We start from the raw sequence: 24,912 nt of genomic DNA, 5'->3' as shown, positions 1-24,912 counted from the left end.
CAGTGAGGTCTATAGGGAGGGGTCAGAATCATCAGGAAGGTAGAAAGAGCATCATGATTCAAGCCTTGCTTCTTTTGTATGAGTCAAGGTCACACTCATGTTCAAAAGAAGTAGGGCTTATATGGTAATCACCATCCCCCAGGTTGATGATTTTGACCCTCTTTTCCCCATGGGTACCCCTTGCTGATGAGTTTGAATCTCCAGATTCAGATGAATTGCCCCGAGGATATTAAAGGAAATAGCTGGTGGTCTGGCAAATCCTTTACATATTGTCTTTGAGAAATCTTGGAAAACTGGCTAAGTGCCAAATGACAGGAGAGAGAACATTTGAACTCTTCCAGTCTTTGTGGTATAGGATGGGGAGAACCAGCAAATTACAGACCAAACAATTTGACATCAATACCTGAATGTTTCTACAGATCATAATGAGTCCAATCTGTAAGCACCTCAGAATCTGGCAACTTCTGGTTGCTTATTAATTTAGCTAGTTGGTTAGTTAGTTTATAGGGCCACCCAAATCACAAAAGTAACTCTGGGCCCACTGCTGTGAGTTGGACCCATAACAACTTTGGATTGCTCCATGATAGATGTGAACTCCTAAGTCATCTCCAAACCCCTGCCAAGGGAGGACAGATTAAAGTCCCTCAGCACCATTAGTGGGGGAAACTCCATCACCAACTCAGCCATGGAGCTTGGCCATGGACACTACTGTGTGTCATGGTGGGCTCAGATTTGGAGTCAGAATCTTCAGACAAAGAAGGGTAGCCAGCTTCAGAAGTGGTCTTAGATAATGAGTAGTCAGCTCTGGGGTCATCAAATGATGGCCACCTGAGCAGGCAGAGGAGGCAGGGCTGGCCAGCAATCAGCAGAAACAGCTGCCACCATTCTCTGAAGATGAGGGCACTGAATTACCACCCCTTTCCAATGCAAGAGCCCAGTGAGCAGAAAAAAAGAGTAGAGTAAAGGAATTCAGCAAGGCTATTCACTAGGAAGCCCTCCTAAATGAGCCACACCGGGACTGCTCTTATTTAAGAAAAACTATGAGCTTGAGTCTCTTGTTGGAAACAACTATTTGCAAACCCTGATTCTGTGTGCCTTGCCTTTGAACATGAACCCACGTGATTATGGTTCTGAACACGGACAGGCTGACGGCCTTGCTGATGCTTTGGACCCTGGGTTTGCCTGACTACTCTTGTGCCTGCTCCTTGGGATTTTTGGACTCTCTCTTTAGGCAGGTTTGCTGGACTTGGTTGCTTTTGCACATGTTTGCACATAACCTTCCCTTGCTGCTTACTATTGCTTAAAAAAACTCACCTAGTAAAAGTTTGCACCACCTCTTTGTGTATTTGTGTGTGCTTGGCCTGAGACAGGACATTATGCAACAGGGAAGCTGGTATAATAGCATAATCTTATCTCAGTAGAAGAGAACTGATGATGTTACCTAGTCAGGTAATGAAATGTCTAAGAGAGCACCAAGGACTCCACATAATCCTATCTATTTCCTAGAACCAATCTTGCCAGCAATCTCACAACTGGTTATCTGCAGAACAGAGCCTCTGAAAGTTGCCAGGGACTCTTGGATGATAATAGCCACTCTCCTGCCCTGCTCTGGTGTCTTGGCTGGTACTTGGTGATATACTTCCAAGATCTCCCCCCCCCCCACACCATACCCAGAAAGATCTTGGCAGTACACAGTGATAATTACCAGAAATCAGCCTAGCTTTCTCAATAATAAATTTGCCAGCCAGCTATAACTCATTTTTTTTAATCAGGTAACTTTCTTAAGATTGTGGAAATGTTATAGATGCTGATCAAGAAAGACCCCAACAAGGGAACAACACCAGTCAACTTCTGGACAATAATCTGCCTCCCTACAACATGGAAAGTCCTATCAGGCATCATAGCCACCAAGCTGCAAGACTATATAGGACAGTACATAAGTGCAGCTCAGAAGGGCATTGGGAACAACACCAGAGGCTCCAAACACCAGTTGCTCATAGATAGAGCAGTCGCCCGAGACTCAGGGTCTAGACAGACCAATCTGAGCACAGCCTGGACTGGCTACAGGAAAGCCTATGACTCAATGCCACATACATGGATCTGTGAATGCCTGGCACTATACAAAGTCAAAAGGACACTCAGGACCTTCCTCAAGAACTCATTAGGGCTGTGGAAGACAACCCTGGAAGTCAACTCAAGGCAGCTCACACAAGTGGCCATCAAGTGCAGCATATACCAAGGTGATGCACTGTCCCCACTGCTGTTCTGCATGGGCTTGAACCCCCTCAGCCAGATTATCACAGGAATTGGATACGGATACAAGTTCAAGAGTGGAACTACCATCAGACACCTCCTCTACATGGATGAGTGAACAAGACATTGACTACAAGGTTTAGTTCTAGGTCCTCTTTTTTTTTTTAATCCAGTCATGTCTGATTCTTGGAGACTGCAGTTTTCTTGGCAAGGTTTTTCGGAAGTGGTGTGCCATTGCCTTCTTCCTAGGGCTGAGAGAGAGTGACTGGCCCAAGGTCACTCAGCTGGCTTTGTGCCTAAGGCGGGAGTAGAACTCATAGCCTCCGGTTTCTAGCCCAGTGCCTTCACCACTACACCAAACTGGCTCTCAAGGTCTTCTACTCTTTACTATTTTTTGAATGTGTTTGATAAAGGAGTAGAAGGAATGCTTATCAAAATTACAGATGACATAAAATTGGGTGAGATACCCAGCAGCTAAGAACACAAATATAAAATTCCAGGCAAGCAACATGCTGAGACTGTAAATGCAGTTACTCTTCCAACCTTCTGTACTGGCAAGTCTTCCTGACTTTATTAGGCCCTTCCCCAGTGGCCAGGCAGAAACCAGTAAGGCCTGGTATAGCAGATGTAGCCAATCAGTGTTGGGGTAGGTAGGAAAGTTGTGCTGCCGGGCCTTGGCGGTGATTTTGTTAATGAACAGGCTTATTTTTTCAGCCACTCTTCAAGTCCTTGGAGGATCAGTTATGCATGTAAATTTTGCATACTTTTATATGCAGATTTGAATTGTATTCTCTCCAAATTGTATAGCTAGTTTTAAAAGATATGCAAAAGTGGGTCTCTTTGGCTTAAATCAAACTTCATCAGGTGAAATTACCTGGGACTATTAACCCCCTTTTGGTTCCCACAATATACACCTCCACTGTTGACCCAGTTTTGCGTGTTGTGGGAAGAGGGACAAACAGAAATAATACAGACTATGGCCTTGGCTGGTAGAATCCCACCAGCTAATTACTTAACTAAGCATACATGTGATTTGATCTTCACCCAGCTGCTAAAGTTAATTTTGCCCTGTGCAAACTCAGATCTGCACTGGTAAACAGACAGCTAGCAGCAGTTTAACCCTTAGCTTGCATGTGTGGAATAACCTCCCCACACACAAATACATATACAGACCCATCAGTGTTGCTCTGACCCAACACAGACTTACATGTTTGGTAGATTTTAAAGGTGCAGAGTTAGGCTAGCAGCAGATAGATATACCATTAAGACATTTTCAGACTTATGCTAAATCCAGGAAATCTTAAAAGTCATTTATAATAAACCTGCTCATACCCAAAGAAAACCTGCCCACACTTTGGTGTCCTGTCAGTCTACCTTTATGATGCTAGTGTGTTACATCTCAGTTTTTTTATATGGTGTTAACGATACATCTCACCCAGCTACAATTTCCTGATTACCTCTCACTAGTATACAAAATAATCTCAGCTCTTGATGACACCAAATGATATACTTCAAACAAATGGAAGATGTTGGAACATAAGGCTGACAGTTGCACTGACAAACTACCCCTTTGTGGTGATGCATGGCACTTTCCTTCTAATCAGAGAGAAGTTCCTTTGATCTCAGCAAGGGGCTTTGACAGAAAACACAAAGGCTCTGAATGTAGACATTCAAAACTCAGATAATGATACTTGGACATCAAACATCCGTGGAAGATTACTAAGAAGTCAGGTTTGATAACTCCCTTCTCAGAAGAGATGATGGTACTGTTTTAAAATGACTCTCTCTTTCAACTACTTCCTCTTCCTTATTGTCAGAGGTATGGAGGAAAAATAATAAAAAAATAATATTACAAGTCCAGTCAATTTATTTTTTCCAACTCAGGGGAATGTTGGGAAGAAATTGATTGATTGATTGATTGATTATTCAAATTTAATTACCACCCATCTCCCCCAAAAGAGGGACTCTGGGTGGTAATTAAATTACATTCAGGGACTTGGGAATCTATCAGTCCATCAACAAGATAACTCTCCAAACCTAGAATAGTATAGGACCAGAGTTGCTGTTTGAGAAGAAGTTAGCAAAAGAAAGATTGAATTTGAAAACAGAGAAAATATTCCCCCAATGTACTCCTAGGGGAGATGTCGTTGGGTAGCTGCTTGGAATATGCTGGTTTCTCCATTCTAAGCCCCACTTAGAGGGGCTGGAAGGAATTCTAGAAAACATGCTCTGCCTTCTTTCCCTTCCATATCAATATCAACATATCCCATTGCATTGTTCATTCATTACACTTGCACTTCACTTTCATATTCACATTTTGGTTTATAATGCCCATTGATTTCAATGTAAGATCCAGCTGGCTTTGATGGTAATTCACAGTTTGAAATGTCCAGGAATCCTATTACTTTTTTCATTTGATAAGATTAGCAAAAGTTTTAAACAGGTAGGGGAAAAAAATCTCTACTTGATAGGGTCTCAAGATGCAGAAGAACCAGTAATTTAAGAGCCCTCCCTGTTTCAGTCTTACTCAGGATCTTCTGCTCGGGCAGACTGGAAAGAAAAAAAAATTAAAAAACCAATCTCTCTCTCTAAAGTCTGTTCATGCTGTAATAAATAAATAGCCACAACAAATAAACAGATGGAATAACAATACTGTGATCTTGTTGCCTTCATACAAAATAATTAAAAATCCTACATAGTAATATAATACTTCTTCCAGAATTACCTAAGCCAGTAATTTGCCTATTTCTATTAGTGCAGTACAAGCAGCCTCTGAAGAACAAGAGAAAAAACAGCCAATTAATAACCTTTTACTATTTTTCTATGTCCCAAGCCTTTCTTTTCCTTTTCCTTTTTGTTTCTTCTTGCTTCTGTCTGGTGTGCGTGCTTTCTTTATTTGATAGGTGCCAGGTAGTTTTTTTAAAAAAACAAAAAAACAAAACAAAACACCTCTCCAATGTTGCAAGGAGCTTTTTTAAACAGAAGAGGTGGAGTTGATACATTCAGCCCTGCTTTTCTCTTTTCTCTTCTTTTCACCTCCTCCTCCTCACTGTCATGCAGTTGAAAGAATTTTAAAAGAACTTACATGTCTTGAAACCTCCAATAAGCTTAAAACATCGATTTTATTGACATTGTCTTTAAAAAAGCATAAAATAATGTGCTGCCAAATGCTTGGACACCTATTATCTAACTTTGCTTTTTTTTCTGTTTGTTTTTTCATTCCCTGACACTTTTTAAATAGTATTTTGGTCAGTGATGGTGATCTTGAATCTGGCAGCAAAGTAAAGTCACTGCAGACCTCAACAGATAGCTCTTCTGCATGGTAATGAATGCTTGCAATACAAAGCTGAAGTACATGCCCTCTTTGAAGCTCTCCATGCTTCTGCATTTTTTTTTTTTTACTTGGGACATGGGACTAACCCTGAGCTATGTGAGTGTTTGGTCCCAATTCTTTTTTTGTGCCTTTCCAGTCATTTAGTTTTTCAAGATTTAGAGTTTTAGTTATGTTAGTAAATTAAACCATTTATTCAATGGCCTTTCTGAGCTTCGAACATATTTGTTTACCTTTCTGAGTATGAACATATTTGTTCCTTGGATTTACATATATCAAACTTTTCTGCACAACAATCCTGAGGAAGGTTGGGGTGAGAGAGAGTGTCTGATATAAGGATGATAAGGTGGTGTGCTGGATGAAAACATGGGGAAAATATGGTGGCCAGGAGATTTCACTGGAATCCATGATCTTTATGGGCTGTTGTCATATCAGTTGGAATAAATTTGGACATTTATTTATTTAGTTGGTTGATTCATAGCATCACTCAATCACCTAGAAATTCAAGGTGACCTTATGAAGAACCAGGAGATGAGCCCCTTAGAACTCTGCAATGCAGAATTGCCCTAAGATAGAACCCCAGAAACAGATACATTAAGGAAATAAGAAATAGGAACTAGACAAAATTTCAATAAATATAAAAATAGAGATCAAAAATATGTTTTTGTAAAAGAAACTTCATTTTGTCTAAAATATTTTTTTAAGAAAAATGAAAACTAGCATCTCCTTGACTTTAACTGGTGCCATCTCACAATGAAACCTGCAACAGGTAATGATTGAAGAATAGGACTTCCACAGGGGAGAGCCCAGCTCAAGTCCTCATCCAGCAATGATGCTCACTGGGTGACTTTGGGCCAGGGACCATCTCTCAAAGCAACTTACCTCACCAAGTTGTTGAGAGGGGGAAGTTAAGGGAGGTTCCCCCAACCTTAAGGTCTCAGAAGAAAGGCAAGTGATAAATGCAGGAAGCAATGTTAATACTTACTGTATCCACACACTGTATTAGGCTGGGATGTGCATATCAGATCAATTCACACAAAAATTTCCATTGCAGGAAAGAGAATCAGAAGACAATTGCAAGCAGAAATACAGCCTGTTGCGTAAATGGACTGCGACCTGGAAAAGAGTTTGCAGAACTGAATTGCACTTCAGCGATATTTAAAGGGTCACAGGGCTACCCATTCCTGCCATTGTATACCTAAACCACAGGTGTGTAAAACTAATCAGATATTCTTCTCCTATTTAGCCTTGTTTTAATTTTCAAGTGTCTTTTCTTATTTTTAGATTGTACACCCTTGGGATAAGACGTGATGCAGTTGTTATTTATAGGCTATAGCATGCCTAAGAGGAGGAGGAGGAGGAGGAGGAGGAAATTATAATTTCTTTTATACCACAGTATTCCCAAGGGACTCCTGGCAGTGTACAACATAAAACATGTAATAAAACACAGAATAAAAATTACACAGCAGTAGCTTAAAGTGCCAGAATTATACTAACATAGGCATCTCCCAACTATAAGATCTCACCATTAAAGGCTCTACTGAACAGTAATATTTTCACTGCCTTCCTAAATACTGAGAGGGAGGACACCATATGGATCTCTGGGGGAAGCTGTTCCAGAGGGTAGGGGCTGCCGCAGGGAAGCATTGATTTCTGGCCCCTAAAGTATTAGTAATAATGGACAATAATGAACATTCAACTTCCATCTGCCAACAATGCCAAGAAATTGGCAGGGGAAAATAAAAAAGGGGATATATCTTGTAACCAACAGAAAGGCTAATTGCTGAAGCAGTAAAATTTTCCCCAAGGACCACAAATGCCTGCCAGGTACTCAAACCGCACCTTTGCAGTCCCACTGAAAAAGGAGCTCTGAGAAACTAATGCTTTGCCCAACATCTGCTAGATGCTTCTGCAATATACCTTAGCTGAAATCCAAACGGAGAGTCTCCTGGCTTATAGCTTGCTTGTTCGCTGCTGTGTCCAATAGCAATCATGTTTAGCTGAGTTAGGGGCAAGATCCCCGAACATGCTGATGATGCTGAACTCCAGGCTGCCGAATGTCTCCTATGGCTTTTGAAAATGCAGCAGCACAGAGACAAAAGTAGCTTCCCACTGAATGCGTTCTCCAAGGGAAGCCATTATTCTTTCAGTCAAAGTGTCATTGAAATAAGTGAAAGCAAGGCTACTTGGGAGACATTTTTAAGACACCAAGAAGTAAATGTCCTGCAATGGTTCCCCTCCACTTAATGGCACATAGAAACACAAAAGGCTTTAATCTTTGGTGCATTTAATTAATACTTTATTCCGACGAAGCACTTATACTGATAAGGATAGGAACCAAGACTGACACTCAAACCCAAGAAATATCAAATTGTTTGATTAATATTTCTTTCAGTCTTCTTTCTTGCTTTTTTAATGTTTTTTTTTTCCTACTTTGTGAGTCACTCAGATGGTTGGATTTAAGTAAGTGCCTTTAAAAAAAAAAATCAAATAAATAAATAAATAAATCTGGGGGGGGAAGATATGTTGTGTGTAATTCCTTCACAGTCTGAATTGTTCAAGGTACTTGTTGTTAGTTCCAGGGATTAGCCATTTGATGGGTGTTCGTAACAATCATGTGAGGTCTTAATGTATTTTGCTGCTGAATTCATAAATTCTATAGACAGAACAGAAAATCTTTCCTTCTTTGTCCAAAATGCACTTTATGTAGTGAAGTAACTGAAGCCTAGTCCAGAGACAGTGAGAAGTGCATGTGAATTAATTAAATTGCAATAAACTGCAGATTATTCAAGAGAAGGAAATTGAGGAGATAATGCTAGATAGACCCCTGGTGTTTGATCTACTTTCTAGCACAGCATTAGCAAAGTGCAAAAGCGGGCTAGTGATTGGAAATTTATTTCTTATGTGCTAAGGACATAAATTGGCCACAAAAAACCCTAAAAGTTTTCATTACAAATAATTGAAGCAAAGGGTTGCTTGTGCTGCTAGGCCTAACCAGAGGCTGGCAACTTTTTGATAATCAACAAGAGTATTCCTTTTGTTATTCTTCCAAGCCAACTGAGTGTTGGAAAAAAAATATGTGAAGTGGGTCAGGACTCTGGGCACTAGTGTGCTACTAAATGTTTAAGAACCAGTGTTACCAGCTCCTTTGCTGCCACACTGAGCCACTAGCTGTAGAACATCTGATAGGTCAGCTAGGTGTCCTAGCTCAGCTCTGCTCTCACCCAGCTCCCAAAAGTCCAGAAAATTTAACAATCAGCTCTTGTGAGTTGGTGTGAAGAGGCTCTAGCACACCACTGGATCAGTTGGGGGCCTGGGGAGAAACGAATTTTTGAAACTTTTTCTCATCCCTCTGGCAGAGACAATTGGACAGTGGCTCAAAAAGTTGGTGCCCGCTCCATTCTAAGCCCCCTTTCCCACTGAGTCATGGGACCCAGAACCCATATATGTAGCCTCAGTTGGTAAGTGGTTGCAAAAACATTCCAGAAACCACATTCTGCATGCTTTTCTTACTTTGTTACTATTAGTATTATTTCTTATGGCTGGGAACTAAAGATTGTGTGTGTGTTGGTGTGTGTGGCAAGCACATAATAATATAAAACACGTGGGAATGCCCCAATTTCTTTTTGTTTTGTTTTCAGTTAGGAGAGATGTCTCCTGATTTGTATATTTGCTGCCATGTTTCATTGACATGATTCTGGGAGGTTCTAGGAATTGCAAAAAAAGAGGGACAGCTGGAGAGGCATGAAGGTCACAGACTGCAGACTTCCTCCCCCTTTCTTATTCCATTGGCTGACTTCTGATCAAAAGTTAGAGGAACTCACCTGTTTCAAACCCTGTAGGGATTCAGTGTCCTGTGAGATGCTTTGACAATCACCAAGGAGTAAAGAAAAATGCATTTGTATCCCAAGCTTTGTTTAAACCAGGGTTTCTCAACCAGGGTTCCTTGGAACCCTAGGGTTCCAGAAGAAGTCACTAGGGATTCCCTGGGAGATCACGATTTAACCCTAACCCTAATATTTGCTAGGTTTCCATCAACTCAATAGGTTCTTATTTTATGAATGCACATATTTCAAATACTTTGTAATTGTTCCATATTTTGCTTCCCCCTTAAACTGGTTTAATAATTACTCTGACTTTGAAAAAGTATGGTGCCCTTGTCGTTATAAAATTTGCACATAAACATGGAGGAATTTCTTCCCACCCATTCACTGTGCAAAAATATTTATGACATTTATTTTGTCCACCTTAATATTGTGAGCCACCACCTGCAGGGATCAATCCCAGATCAATAGCCTGGCTCTCTATTTCCTTAGGTTTAATTTTAAGTAGTGCTTAATAAATATTTTGAGTTATTTTCTAGCTGAGAATTATTGGGATGCTAGAAGATGATGAACTTTACAGCTTTGCTGATGTTTTCTTTCAGCCAGGGAAAGGAATTTGCTGTTATATTTGTATATCGCATAATTACATACAAATGAAAATCAGGCAATCTCCAGGAACCTCTGTGCCATTTTCTTTTAAAGAAAAGGAAATCCTTCCCATCAGAATCGGTGGGAGGATACCAATTCAACACCAACAGGGCACTTGTGAATTAAGATAACATCTTCCTTCATTTGAATTAGATTCCTGTTAACTTCCAGAACACATCCCTAAATTTTCTTAGCAGAAATACAGAAGTTGTTGTTATTTCAACTTCCCAGTCTAGCCTACTTCAGCAAAGGATCGTTACCTTGTCGTGGTGCTGGAGCTTGAGAACCTCAATGATGCCATGAGCTAAACCGTGAAGGGCCACCCAAGACAGGAAGGTCATGACAGAGAGGTCAGACTAAATGCGATCCCTGGGGAAGGTAATGGCAACCCACCTCAGTATTCTTGCCGTGAAAACTAAATGGATCAGTACAACCAGAGATATGTCGGTATACCATCGGAAGATGAGACCCCCAGGTCGGAAGATGGTCGAAATGCTACTGGGGAGGAACAGAGGATGAGTTCAACTAGCCCCAGACGTGATGACGCAGCTAGCTCAAAGCCGAAAGGACGGCTAGCGGCCGACGGTGCTGGTGGTGAACGGCGAATCCGATGTTCTAAGGATCAACACACCATCGGAACCTGGAATGTAAGATCTATGAGCCAGGGCAAATTGGATGTGGTTATTGGTGAGATGTCAAGATTAAAGATAGACATTCTGGGCGTCAGTGAACTGAAATGGACTGGAATGGGCCACTTCACATCAAATGACCACCAGATCTACTACTGCGGACAAGAGGACCACAGAAGAAATGGAGTAGCCTTCATAATTAATAGTAAAGTGGCTAAAGCAGTGCTTGGATACAACCCAAAAAATGACAGAATGATCTCAATTCGAATTCAGGGCAAGCCATCTAACATCACAGTGATCCAAATATATGCCCCAACCACAAATGCTGAAGAAGCTGAAGTAGAGCAGTTCTATGAGGATCTGCAGCACCTACTGGACAACACGCCTAAAAGAGATGTTATTTTCATCACAGGAGACTGGAATGCTAAGGTGGGCAGTCAAATGACACCTCGAATTACAGGTAAGTATGGCCTGGGAGAACAAAACGAAGCAGGACACAGGCTGATAGAATTTTGCCAAGACAATTCACTCTGCATAACAAACACTCTCTTCCAACAACCTAAGAGACGGCTTTATACATGGACTTCACCAGATGGACAACACCGAAATCAGATTGATTACATCCTTTGCAGCCAAAGGTGGCGGACATCTGTACAGTCGGTAAAAACAAGGCCTGGAGCTGACTGTAGTTCAGATCACGAACTTCTTCTTGCACAATTTAGGATCAGACTAAAGAGATTAGGGAAGACCCACAGATCAGCTAGATATGAGCTCACTAATATTCCTAAGGAATATGCAGTGGAGCTGAAGAATCGATTTAAGGGACTGGACTTAGTAGATAGGGTCCCAGAAGAACTCTGGACAGAAGTTGGCAGCATTGTTCAGGAGGCGGCAACAAAATACATCCCAAAGAAAGAGAAAACCAAGAAGGCAAAATGGCTGTCTGCTGAGACACTAGAAGTAGCCCAAGAAAGAAGGAAAGCAAAAGGCAACAGTGATAGGGGGAGATATGCCCAATTAAATGCAAAATTCCAGAGGTTAGCCAGAAGAGATAAGGAATTATTTTTAAACAAGCAATGCGCGGAAGTGGAAGAAGACAATAGAATAGGAAGGACAAGAGACCTCTTCCAGAAAATTAGAAACATTGGAGGTAAATTCCAGGCAAAAATGGGTATGATCAAAAACAAAGATGGCAAGGACCTAACAGAAGAAGAAGAGATCAAGAAAAGGTGGCAAGAATATACAGAAGACCTGTATAGGAAGGATAACAATATCGGGGATAGCTTTGACGGTGTGGTCGGTGAGCTAGAGCCAGACATCCTGAAGAGTGAGGTTGAGTGGGCCTTAAGAAGCATTGCTAATAACAAGGCAACAGGAGACGACGGCATCCCAGCTGAACTGTTCAAAATCTTGCAAGATGATGCTGTCAAGGTAATGCATGCTATATGCCAGCAAATTTGGAAAACACCAGAATGGCCATCAGATTGGAAAAAATCAACTTATATCCCCTTACCAAAAAAGGGAAACACTAAAGAATGTTCAAACTATCGAACAGTGGCACTCATTTCACATGCCAGTAAGGTAATGCTCAAGATCCTGCAAGGTAGACTTCAGCAGTTCATGGAGCGAGAATTGCCAGATGTACAAGCTGGGTTTAGAAAAGGCAGAGGAACTAGAGACCAAATTGCCAATATCCGCTGGATAATGGAAAAAGCCAGGGAGTTTCAGAAAAACATCTATTTCTGTTTTATTGACTATTCTAAAGCCTTTGACTGTGTGGACCATAACAAATTGTGGCAAGTTCTTAGTGGTATGGGGATACCAAGTCATCTTGTATGCCTCCTGAAGAATTTGTATAACGACCAAGTAGCAACAGTAAGAACAGACCACGGAACAACGGGCTGGTTTAAGATTGGGAAAGGAGTACGGCAGGGCTGTATACTCTCACCCTACCTATTCAACTTGTATGCAGAACACATCATGCGACAAGCTGGCCTTGAGGAATCCAAGGCTGGAGTTAAAATCTCTGGAAGAAACATTAACAATCTCAGATATGCAGATGATACCACTTTGATGGCTGAAAGTGAAGAGGAACTGAGGAGCCTTATGATGAAGGTGAAAGAAGAAAGTGCAAAAGCTGGCTTGCAGCTAAACCTCAAAAAAACCAAGATTATGGCAACCAGCTTGATTGATAACTGGCAAATAGAGGGAGAAAATGTAGAAGCAGTGAAAGACTTTGTATTCCTAGGTGCAAAGATTACTGCAGATGCTGACTGCAGTCAGGAAATCAGAAGATGTTTAATCCTTGGAAGAAGAACAATGACAAATCTCGATAAAATAGTTAAGAGCAGAGACATCACACTGACAACAAAGGCCCGCATAGTTAAAGCAATGGTGTTCCCTGTAGTAACATATGGCTGCAAGAGCTGGACCATAAGGAAGGCTGAGACAAGGAAGATCGATGCTTTGGAGCTGTGGTGTTGGAGGAAAATTCTGAGAGTGCCTTGGACTGCAAGAAGATCCAACCAGTCCATCCTCCAGGAAATAAAGCCAGACTGCTCACTTGAGGGAATGATATTAAAGGCAAAACTGAAATACTTTGGCCACATAATGAGAAGACAGGACACCCTGGAGAAGATGCTGATGCTAGGGAGAGTGGAAGGCAAAAGGAAGAGGGGCCGACCAAGGGCAAGATGGATGGATGATATTCTAGAGGTGACGGACTCGTCCCTGGGAGAGCTGGGGGTGTTGACGACCGACAGGAAGCCTCGAAGGGTCGGAAGAGACTAAATGAATAAACAACAACAAGTCTAGCCTAAATCCTAAAATGTCATGAAGGTCTCCTATCCAGAAATTAACTAACTGCTACCCAATTTAGTTTTTCAAGATCAGCCACAGTCAGCTAAGTGCTACCACTTTCTATAGACATTGTGATTTGGGGATGGGGGATGGGGGTGCCTTTGAGTTAGTATTGACTCCTGGCAACTGCCTGGACAAGTCCCTGCAGTTTTCTTGGCAAGATTTCAGAAGTGGTCTGCCAATGCCTGCTTCCAAGGGCTGAGAGAGAGTGACTAGCCCAGACCATTTGTGGGCATGACAATGAGTCAAGACCATTTTGGATCCAGCAGAAGTACAGCCCCTCCTAGCATGCCACTAACCAACCCCAGCATCACAGGCTAGCAGGAATTATGGATGCAGGTTTCCTATATCTATGTTATGGTTGAGCAATTTTTTGGTAGGACAGAGGTAAAATTCAGAATAAATATGGCTTAGCATTTCCAAAGCCTATCAGTTGGAAACCTTAGCATTCACATTATTTAAGAACATAACAACATAAGATCAATGGTACTAGATCCAATTATCTATCTAGTTCAGCATTCTGTTCCCCAAATAGCCAACCAGATGCCTGTGTGAAGGCCACAGGTGAGACCTGAGCACAGAAACTCACCCATCCTTTGGATTCAGGTGTTGAGCTTCTCACAGCTGCTAACTGTATTTGCTGAAAGGGGAAAAATGGAATTAGGTTATGGAATCTTGGAAACTGGATACATGTACTTCTATAGGAGGTTCCTTAGGGGTGGGATTCTTTGATCCTCTTGTTCACTGCCTTCTGAAGAAGTGGGGAGGATGCTACTCCCCTGATATAAAAGGAATGTGCCCTTGATCTGTTCTGTATTTTTTTGGAAGCAACCCCTCTCCCATCTCCTTTCCCCGGCTCTGAGAAATTGAATACATCAGAAGCAAATGCACAGAAACATTGGTGGTGGGAGTTTTTACATCCTCCCCCTATCTTTCAACCTTCGTATAGTTAAACTGGACTAATAATGTATACCAATTCCACTTCAGCCTGTTGCTATTAATAGGGCCTTCCATTATAAATGCTCGCTCCATCCATCCATCCACAACCACATCTGCCCCCTGGTTAAAATCCTGAGGTAAACACGACAAAGCATCAGCCAGAAAGTTTTTCTTTCCTGGGATAAATTTTAACTGGAAGTTGAAATGACTGAAAAACTGACCCCAGCAAATTTGTTTAGGACTGAGACGCCGGGGGGTGCAGAGGGCTTCTAAATTCCTGTGATCGGTCCAAACCTCGAAAGGGCATTTAGCTCCTTCAAGGAGGTGATGCCAGGCTTCCAAACTGGCTTTAACAGCAAACGCCTCCTTTTCCCAAACATGCCAACGGCATTCGGTTTCAGAAAATTTCCTGGACAGATAAGTGCAGGGTTTTAAGTGATTTTCAGAATCTCTCTGTAACAAAATAGCCCCAACTGAGGAGTCAGAAGCACCAACCTGGACCACAAAGGGGCGTTCAGGATTGGGGTGCTGTAGAATAGGCTCAGCAGTAAAAAGGGATTTCAGTTTTTCAAACTCTGCCTGGCATTCAGGCATCCAATTCAGCACTGCTCCAGGGTGCTTTACCTTGCGTGTCTCCCACAAACCCTTGGTATGGAGTAAATCAGTGAGGGGCAAGGCAATCTCAGCAAATCCCTGGATAAATTACTGATAATATTTACTGAACCCGAAGAAACTTTGCAATTGCCTCCGGGTGCGGGGATGTTCCCAACTTAAAATCGCCTGAATTTTTGCAGGGTCCATTTCAATGCCCTTGTCAGACACCCGATAGCCCAGATAGTCAAGTTGGGTCTTGTGGAATTCACATTTGGAAAATTTGGCATAGAGGTTGGCATCTCTAAGCTTGCGTAACGCCTGCCTGAGGAGGCGTTCGTGTTCCTCGGTTTCAGTGTAAATGAGAACATCATCTAAATAAACCAGAACCCCTTTAAACAAATGATCATGTAATACTTCATTAATCAACTGCATGAAGTCCCTGGGTGCCCCTGCTAACCCAAAAGGAAGGACTTTGTACTGAAATGAACCCAGTGGGCAATTAAAAGCAGTTTTCCACTCATCCCCAGCTCGTATGCGGATGCGGAAATAGGCTTCACGAAGATCGAGCTTGGAGAAAATCTTGCCCTTTGACAAATGAGCTAACATGTCCTTCATGAGCAGAAGAGGGTACTTGTTGAGAATTGAGATGGAATTTAACCCTCGATAGTCCGTACAGAGTCAAAGCGTGCCATCTTTCTTTTCCCGGAATAGCACAGGGGCCCCAACTGGGGAATTAGCAGGTTCAATAAATCCCCTTGACAGATTTTTGTCAATAAAGTCCCGTAATGCCTCAAGCTCCTTCTGAGTCCTTGGATAAATTTTTGGCTTGGGCAATTGAGCATTGGGAACCAACTCTATTGCACAGTCAGTTTTTCGGTGGGGGGGTAGCTGATCTGCTTCCATGTCCCCAAATACATCTGCAAAGTCTTGGTATCAATTGGGCAAGCCTTCTAAAGGTGCCAAGTTAGGGCGCAGCATGGCGATTGCTGCCCTTCCAACCCCCACACGTGCAGCTCTCTCCGCTGTAGGAGCTTGGTAAAAACCATCTTTAAAAGTCACAGTTCTGTGCTCCCAGTTTATATAGGGGCTTCAATAGGTCAACCAGGGGATCCCCAGAATTACCAAGGGATTGCCAACAGGTGCTACTACGAATTTCAAAGTCTCACGGTGGCTGCCCATTTGCATTGCGACAGTTCCAGTGAAATGGGTTGCCCCCCCCCCCCGCCATTGAACCATCCAACTGTGTGAAGATCAAAGGCTGCTGGAGGGGGAAGCTAGGCAGGTCCAAAGCAGCAACCAGATCAGGGTGAATTAGACACCTGGATCACCCAGAGTCAACTAAAGCCCAGATCTCTGCAGTTTTTGTGCGGGAGCCCAATTTCACTTTTACTGCTAAAGTGGGACAGTCAGCACTCACCATAGCATCCTCGTGCCCATCCTCCTCCACCTGCCCGCAGGCGCTCTTCATGGCAGGTGGCTGGCGTTTCCCGCTGGCTCCTTAGAGTCATCTTCAGCCTCTCCCGAGAAGTAGAATACTTCCTCCGTGTCGGTTGCACACTTGGCTGCTGTCATCTGCTGCGAGGGGGGGGGGGTGATTTGGCCAGTGGCTTCCCCACTCGATCTCCAGCCTTGGCTTTTGAGCAATCAGCTGCTCGATGCCCTTCCTTTCTGCATCAGAGACACTGACCCCTCGTGTAGCGCCAATCTCTCTCCTCATCCCAGGCTCTATAGCTTGGCCGGGCAGCAGTCGCAGCACTTCAGGGTCCCCTCATGGTGGCGGGTGGTCTTTCAAATCTTCTAGCTTGCATGAAGGTATGCTGAGCATGCTCAGCCTTGCCTGCCAGACAGATCCATTTGTACAATGACTCTGGGTTGTCTCTACCCAACGCCCACCATAGGACGTCCTGGTTGAGTCCCTCTTTAAACCGTTCTGTTAAGGTTGACTGAGACCAGTCAGGGATTTTCCCAGCTAGAGCCTTAAACTCTAGGGCACAATCAGCTACTGACATTTGGCCCTGGGTAAGATCCTTCAGTGCCTTCTTAGCTCTTGCCTTGGCCAGAGGATCCTCAAAATGCAGCTTTAACGCCCACATGAAATCCTCGAAATAATCAAGTGCAGGGGAGTCAGCATCACTTAATTGAACATACCAATCAGCCGCTCGACACTTCAACTTGGTGGCAATGGCAGTTATCTTAGCCTCTTTGGAAGGGAAGTATGCTCCAAACTGCCTCATGTAACTTTTAGCATTAGTTAGAAAGAAAGATAACTTTGATGGATCCCCATCAAACTTGACAGAAAAGTCTCTCACCCCCACTCCAGTTGGAGCAGAATTGGCAGCTACTTGAGTGGTTGGGCCCCAGGTTACAGTAGCTTTCCCTCTTCAGGGTGGGGACACTGGTGATCGAGCCCTGCGGGGTGGAGATTCATCCCAGAGCCATCTCCAGCCCTGCTCCGCCGGCAGTCCAGATGGGAGGATGGGGGATGGTTGCGTGAAGCTGGGATCTCCTCCGCGCCTCCCCTGCCCCCCCAATGACAGAGACAGGTTTCTTAGCATGTACTCCATTGATTCTATTTTGGCCTCCATCACTCTCAGCCTTTCAGAGGTTTGAGATTCCTCCCTCCCTTGTGTGTTCGGTTGTCTCTCTGTTGACACTGTGGTAGATTCTATGTCTGGGGTCAGCGGGAACCGATACTTCCAGGATGCCCGGGACATCCCTGGCTGGGGTTCTCCCACTTCATCCCAGGTGATCAACTCTGTGTGTGATTTGCTGGTTGCTGGTTGCTCTGGTTCTCCCCCATCGTCAGATTCCTCCACCTCAGGACTGGAACTTGATTCATCCCAGAAATCTGAAGGTTCTGGGGTAAGGCTCAGTTCTCTGCTCTTGACCGTCGACTCGGGCATCAAACTAGCCGTCTCCTCAAGTCCCCCGGTCGTGAGCTTGGACTCGGCCATCGTTAACTATTTTCCCTCGCGAGAACCTAATCTTGGTAGGAGCTAACGGTACAACTTTGGGGATTCTCAGCTTTATGTAATGTTGCCTATTCTAAAACACCATCAGACTCATGAGCAGGAATTCAAAGATATCTGATTTATTAAAGAATAGTGTGCAGGATCACAGAGAAAGCTGAGAATGATGAAAGCGCGCCAAATTCAAACTAAAAACCCTCGGTGCAAGTGAAATCCCTCCCCCCGTAGAATCTTCTCAAGTTCACAATCCCAGGTGCTCCTAATGGTTTCTGATGGTCTGCGGGAAAAGGCCTTGAACAGAGAACATAACCCAAACGCATTCCATTGTACTGATTTCACATACAGAGCTTGGTACAAGGTCTCACAGCAGCTCCCTCCCAAACAGAAACCCGCGTCAGCACCATGGCATGTGAAACGTTACGGTGTATGAACTACATTGAAACAGTGAACATGACAACAATTTAGAAATAGGTACAAGCTCTGTGAATGTTTTTCCCAAGCGAAATGACATTTATGGCTCCTTGGCCAGCTCTTAACAACAGTCTCTGTTTGCCATCAAGAAGCTACATAAATGCAGGTGACATAGAGACTTGAAACTTTAACTTAAAATCTATTGGCAGAACTATCCATATTGCTTTCTTTCCACTGTTTCCCCTTCCAGGACTCTGAATATTAAATTCTATTTTCATAGTCAATGTTATTCTAGAATATCCAAACAGCTTTTGCCCAAACTTCTTTAAAGCTGAAATAGTTCTTTGGAAAGAGCTTTTCATCATCACAGCTCATTGTATTGTTTCTGAACTTCTACAAGCAATTTTCTAGCAGTCATGTGAATTGGACTAGGAATAATTGAGTATCAATCAATCTACCTAGTTTTTTTTTTTTCTCCCCATCTGGAAAGACTTATTGTTTGACATTTTCTATCATTATTTTCATCATCTTTTCTAACTGGCTGACAAACAGTAGCTTGGATTCTTTTAGGATGCTGCCAGAATGAGGAAAGAAAGTGAACAACTGCTAATAAAGACACCCTCAAATTGAGCTTGGCTCTGGATGACAGAATGGTCACATCCTGTAGTTTTCTTGGCAAAAATATATTCACAATGCAAAAGTATATGCCAGAGTTTGAACTGGCTTCCTCTGGATTATTTTTTGACTTCCTGCTGTAGCACAGAGCTCTGAGAAATTCTCTTGCTCTCCCAGCCAAGTACTAACCAGGTTCAATCTTCCTTAGTTTCAGAATTTAGACAAGGTAGGCCAGATCCTCCACTCTTGCCTCATCTTTCTTGTGCATGAGTAAAAAGGACTAGTAGGGTTCTGGCCTTCTTTCAAGCCCAGAAAATACTGTCACGGTTGACATTTTCTCATTTTTCCACTTATGTTAGCTTCGTTCTGTTGCTCTACCAGTTTGTAATTGCTTTTTTTAAACTCTGAAAATTCCTACACATTTTTTGTGCACATTTCTCCCAGTTGATATACATCTTAAAATAGACTTTTCTTGTGCTGTGTTTTGCATGAACTTTCATTTAATGTAAAGCATTTTGTTTTGTTAACTTCTTTCCTGTGAAAGTGCTCTTTTTGTACTCTCCCCAGTACTGAAGAGGTCTTCCACATGTCTGTCTGTCTGTCTGTCTGTCTGTCTGTCTGTCTGTCTATCTATCTATCTATCTAGGAAGGCTGAGAGAAGGAAGATCGATGCTTTTGAACTGTGGTGTTGGAGGAAAATTCTGAGAGTGCCATGGACTGCAAGAAGATCAAGCCGGTCCATCCTCCAGGAAATAAAGCCAGACTGCTCACTTGAGGGAATGGTATTAAAGGCAAAACTGAAATACTTTGGCCACATAATGAGAAGACAGGACACCCTGGAGAAGATGCTGATGCTAGGGAGAGTGGAGGGCAAAAGGAAGAGGGGCCGACCAAGGGCAAGGTGGATGGATGATATTCTAGAGGTGACGGACTTGTCCCCGGGGGAGCTGGGGGTGTTGACGACTGACAGGAAGCTCTGGCGTGGGCTGGTCCATGAAGTCACGAAGAGTCAGAAGTGACTAAACAAATAAACAACAAGGTTGATGAGAGACTCTGAATAAGGAACCAATTATTTATTTGGTAGCGTCAAGAGTGGATCTTGGGGGGAAATGTACGTAGAAAAACTATGTTGCGGCTGGGTTACTTATGGGACCATCTCTCCCCAGTGGTGTCTACCTATCCTGTTTGATCTGGCAGAAGAGTCATGCTCTGGGTCCCACCCACAAGAGAGTGCCATTTGGTGGGACCCTGGAAGAGACCCTTTTCTTCTGTGGCACCTGCTCCCTGAAATATCATCCCCCCGGATATCAGACCTGCCCTGACCCTGCTGGCCTTTTGCAAGGCATTAAAAACCTGCCTTTGCCATCTACCCTGGCCCCTAGCAATATGGGTAAGCCCGTGTCGTGGTTAATTTTAATGTAGGATATCATTAATGTTCTTCACTGCTATTTTATGCTATTGATGTTGTTTTTAATTTTTTGGTTTTTTAATCCTGTTTCTATTTTGTTGTTTTATTGTTAGCCACCCAGAGTTGTGTATGGGCAGCCATATAAATTAAGAAAATGTAAAAAAAAATGATGAAAGTGAAAGAAGGAAGTGCAAAAGCTGGCTTGCAGCTAAACCTCAAAAAAACCAAGATTATGGCAACCAGCTTGATTGATAACTGGCAAATAGAGGGAGAAAATGTAGAAGCAGTGAAAGACTTTGTATTTCTAGGTGCGAAGATTACTGCAGATGCTGACTGCAGTCAGGAAATCAGAAGACGCTTAATCCTTGGGAGAAGAGCAATGACAAATCTCGATAAAATAGTTAAAAGCAGAGACATCACACTGATAACAAAGGTCTGCATCGTTAAAGTAATGGTGTTCCCCATAGTAACCTATGGCTGCGAGAGCTGGACCATAAGGAAGGCTGAGAGAAGGAAGATCGATGCTTTTGAACTGTGGTGTTGGAGGAAAATTCTGAGAGTGCCTTGGACTGCAAGAAGATCAAAGCAGTCCATCCTCCAGGAAATAAAGCCAGACTGCTCACTTGAGGGAATGATATTAAAGGCAAAACTGAAATACTTTGGCCACATAATGAGAAGACAGGACACCCTGGAGAAGATGTTGATGCTAGGGAAAGTGGAAGGCAAAAGGAAGAGGGGCCGACCAAGGGCAAGGTGGATGGATGATATTCTAGAGGTGATGGATTTGTCCCTGGGGGAGCTGGGGGTGTTGACGACCGACAGGAAGCTCTGGCGTGGGCTGGTCCATGAAGTCATGAAGAGTAGGAAGCGACTGAACGAATAAACAACTTACATATATATCCCAAACCTATAATCATATTTTTTCATTGCAAAACTGCACCAGATAATCTAGAAAAAAATATGTATTTATTTACTTATCAAATTTTATCACCACACATCTCCCCCCCAAGGAAAATGGAAAGAAAAAATTCAGACAATTGGGTTCCAGTTTGTGTGGATTTGGGAAGTAGAGATTTGTTGTGTTTGTATTAAAGAAAAACCAAATATATTTCTCCCCCCCCCCAAAATAAATATTGGATTATTACAGGTATGAAATATACTTAAACCACTTTCAAATTGCTCCATTACCCCTGTCCAGCTCCAACCCTTCTTATCCTATTCCCATTCCAATGCCGAGCACTGGAATGCTCTTTAGCTTGTGGATTGTTGCAAAGCCATAGTGCATTATTCAGAAACAATCAAGGTGTGAATAAGATATTAGTGTAATCATAAGAGATAGGTAAGAAGGTTTGCATTTCTGAACTATGTGTGCTCACCTTCTGTTGTAGAAGCTTTTTGCACTGTGTTTTCTATTTATGGTGATCATAATTATACCGTTAAGTGATTGTTATCTTAAGGCAACAACAGTGAAAACAAAAGAGATCCCCAACCTTCTCATTGCAGCAAAACAGCAATCCTTCATGCAATGTCTTTCTGCACAGAGGGAGAAGACAAAGACATACTGTAAGACTGATTTCTCCAACTCGACTATCCAATCTTCATCCAGCATTTCAATAGAAATCCCAATCTCACTCTTAAAAGAGACATTTCTGTCACTGTTAAATTCCTCAGTTTCATCCATGACATCCCCAACCAGATGACACATTTTAGACCTCATATTTTCCACAATGTCCTGAATGCCTTGCATAAAAACTTGGTAGGAATCAGAAAGAATCTGTTTAAAATCTTGTTGGAAATCAGAGAATGACTGTTTAAAATCCTCCATGTCTCATGCAGTAGATTATGGTGCCCCCTAGGAGCTTAACCAGTGAAAGTTGAAAATATGAAAGAATTCCAGAATGTGTTTACACAAGCAAAAGTGAGATAGGAGACAGTTCCCTAGGGAAAGTAGAAGCAGAAAACTGAAAGTTCAAAACAGCCGATTCAACGTAGGAAAATGCTAATATCTTCAAATTTAGTACAAAAGTAATAATAGGGAGACAATTATTTACTCTCAATCCTCCTTAATATTAGGAGGGAAAATAAAGTCCAAAACTTAAAAAGAATTTTAAGAAAAATTAATCCCAAAAATAACAGTAAGCACCAAGAAACCCCACTTCTCCTTGCTGTAGAAAGCCTCTCTTAGGGTACGCATACTTAAAAGAAATATAAATTGGGTGATTTAGAAATGGGGTGGCCAGTCTTAGTGTCCCTTTAAGGCTACAGTGCAGCTTGGAAATGATGACATCCCAGTCTCCCGGCTAGCTCTTACCAGTTGAACACGAATGCTGTTTGTGATCTTCTGGCTGCAAGCAGCCATCCGGATGACAGGTAGGGTGATTCCAGGTGTTTTCCTTTTTCTGGAAAAACCTGCATGAGCCCCAAAAAACTGCCACATTGTCAGTTCTGCCCACTGAGCCCACAGGCACAGCTGTTCAGTCCTCCATGTCCCCACCAGAAGTCTCCTATTGCAGATATTTTTGATGGGGACATGATTGTGTTTCATTGTTTATTTATTCAGTCACTTCCAACTCTTCATGACTTCATGGACCAGCCCATGCCAGACCTTCCTGTTGGTTGTCACCACCACCAGCTCCCCCAAGGTCAAATCCATCACCTCTAGAATATCATCCATCCATCTTGCCCTTGGTCAGCCCCTCTTCCTTTTGCCTTCCACTGATTGTGTTAGATACAGGCAAAAAAGAATATGAAACATGTATGTATACAGCCATCAATACTTCAGTATTATTCTCTACAAGTTGGAAAGGCTTGATCCATTAATAGCACTTTCTATTAAGAAAGAAGACTTTGACATCTTAATAAATCTTAGATGTGCCTTAATCACATAAACCAAACTGATAGAACCAACACTGAATAACTTAAAATGAATCCCTGGAAATAGAGAGGAACCATGTGCCCTAGATATTACAGTCTTGCAAGGGTCATTATGGGCCACAGGATCCATCTACCCCTGAAGTAGATGCAATGGCAGGGAGGCGTAGGAATTTATGGCCCATCAGCATGAAGTGCTAGAAACAGGAAGCAATAATCTGAAAATATGGAGTAAGGATGGGCAGAAAGGTTCTTTAAATATTGGAACAACTACTTCAATTCCTTTTATAACTCAAATTTATATTCCCCAATGTTGTCACCCATCAGCAACAAAAACATGGGGCTTTTAGACCATTTTTTGAACCATTGGAGCAAAAATTGAACTTTCATAGTAATTGCTATACTTTTTTTTTCTCCATATGTCTTTTGTTGTTGATGATGTTCTTGTTATATTAAAAGTCCTACTCCCACAACATGCTTAACAGGATCAATGTATGAAAGGTATGGGTAGCGTATGACTACCAAAAGGGGTTACTTGACCCAGTCAACTAAACCCCATAGGGTTAAATCTAAAACAGATCTAACTGTGGACCAGATTAAATTAACTCTGTCTAGTTAGTATGGGAAGACCTATCTCTAGTCAACTGAGCCATTTTGAATATTAGACCTCAAAAAAAAAAAGAATGCAAAAGAAAGATCAGTTGAAAAAGTGCCCCTTCCTGGAGCGAGAGGCCCTTTGAACGGTCACTCATGCCCTGGTTATCTCCCATATAGACTACTGCAATGCTCTCTACATGGGCTACCCTTGAAGAGTATCTGGAAGCTACAGCTGGTGCAAAATGCAGGCACGCGGGTGATCTTGGGTTTCCCAAGATCAGCACATGTCACCCCTTTGCTCTGTGAGCTGCATTGGTTGCCAGTATGCTTCCAGGTCCAATTCAAGATGTTGGTTATCAGCTTTAAAGCCCTACATGGCATGGGTCCAGGTTACCTGAGGGACCGTCTCCTCCGCATCATATCAACCCGTCCCTCCTGGTCATGCAGAGAGGGCATGCTACGGACCCCGTGTCATGCGCTGCCTACCTCTGAATAACGTTCAGACGCTGGTTTGCAAATCAGGTTCTGGTTTATTTCAGGGCAGGTACAACGTCGGTAGAAAAAAGCTGAGAGTGACAGGACCGCGCCGGTGCGGGGTTTAAATACCCCGCGCCGGTCAGCGCCCCCTCGCTCACGGTCACGTCACCCCCCTTTGTCCCATGCGTTGCCCTGCCATTGGTTGAGGGTTTCCAGGATCGCCCATCCTCAGGTTTCCATTCTTCTGCTGATTGCTTTCAGCTGGGCGATCCCCGTTGTATTGCCGCTGATGGCTTGGGTGGCTCCGTGATTCGTTTAGCTATTGTTTGTTAGCCGTTAGTCGTTGTGGGTTGATGGCTACTTAACTTGTGCCCCTTCACTTATTTCCTTGTCATTGTCATGTGTGCCATTGCGCTGATGACTTTAGCTCAACGGCACTCATGACATACTGCCCCCTTTTCGAATAGTGTTCTCCCCCGGTTTTCTT

This window comes from Candoia aspera, chromosome 1 (genome assembly GCF_035149785.1).
Source record: "Candoia aspera isolate rCanAsp1 chromosome 1, rCanAsp1.hap2, whole genome shotgun sequence".
In the NCBI taxonomy this organism is placed as follows: domain Eukaryota; kingdom Metazoa; phylum Chordata; class Lepidosauria; order Squamata; family Boidae; genus Candoia; species Candoia aspera.
This window is presented reverse-complemented; position numbering follows the sequence as displayed.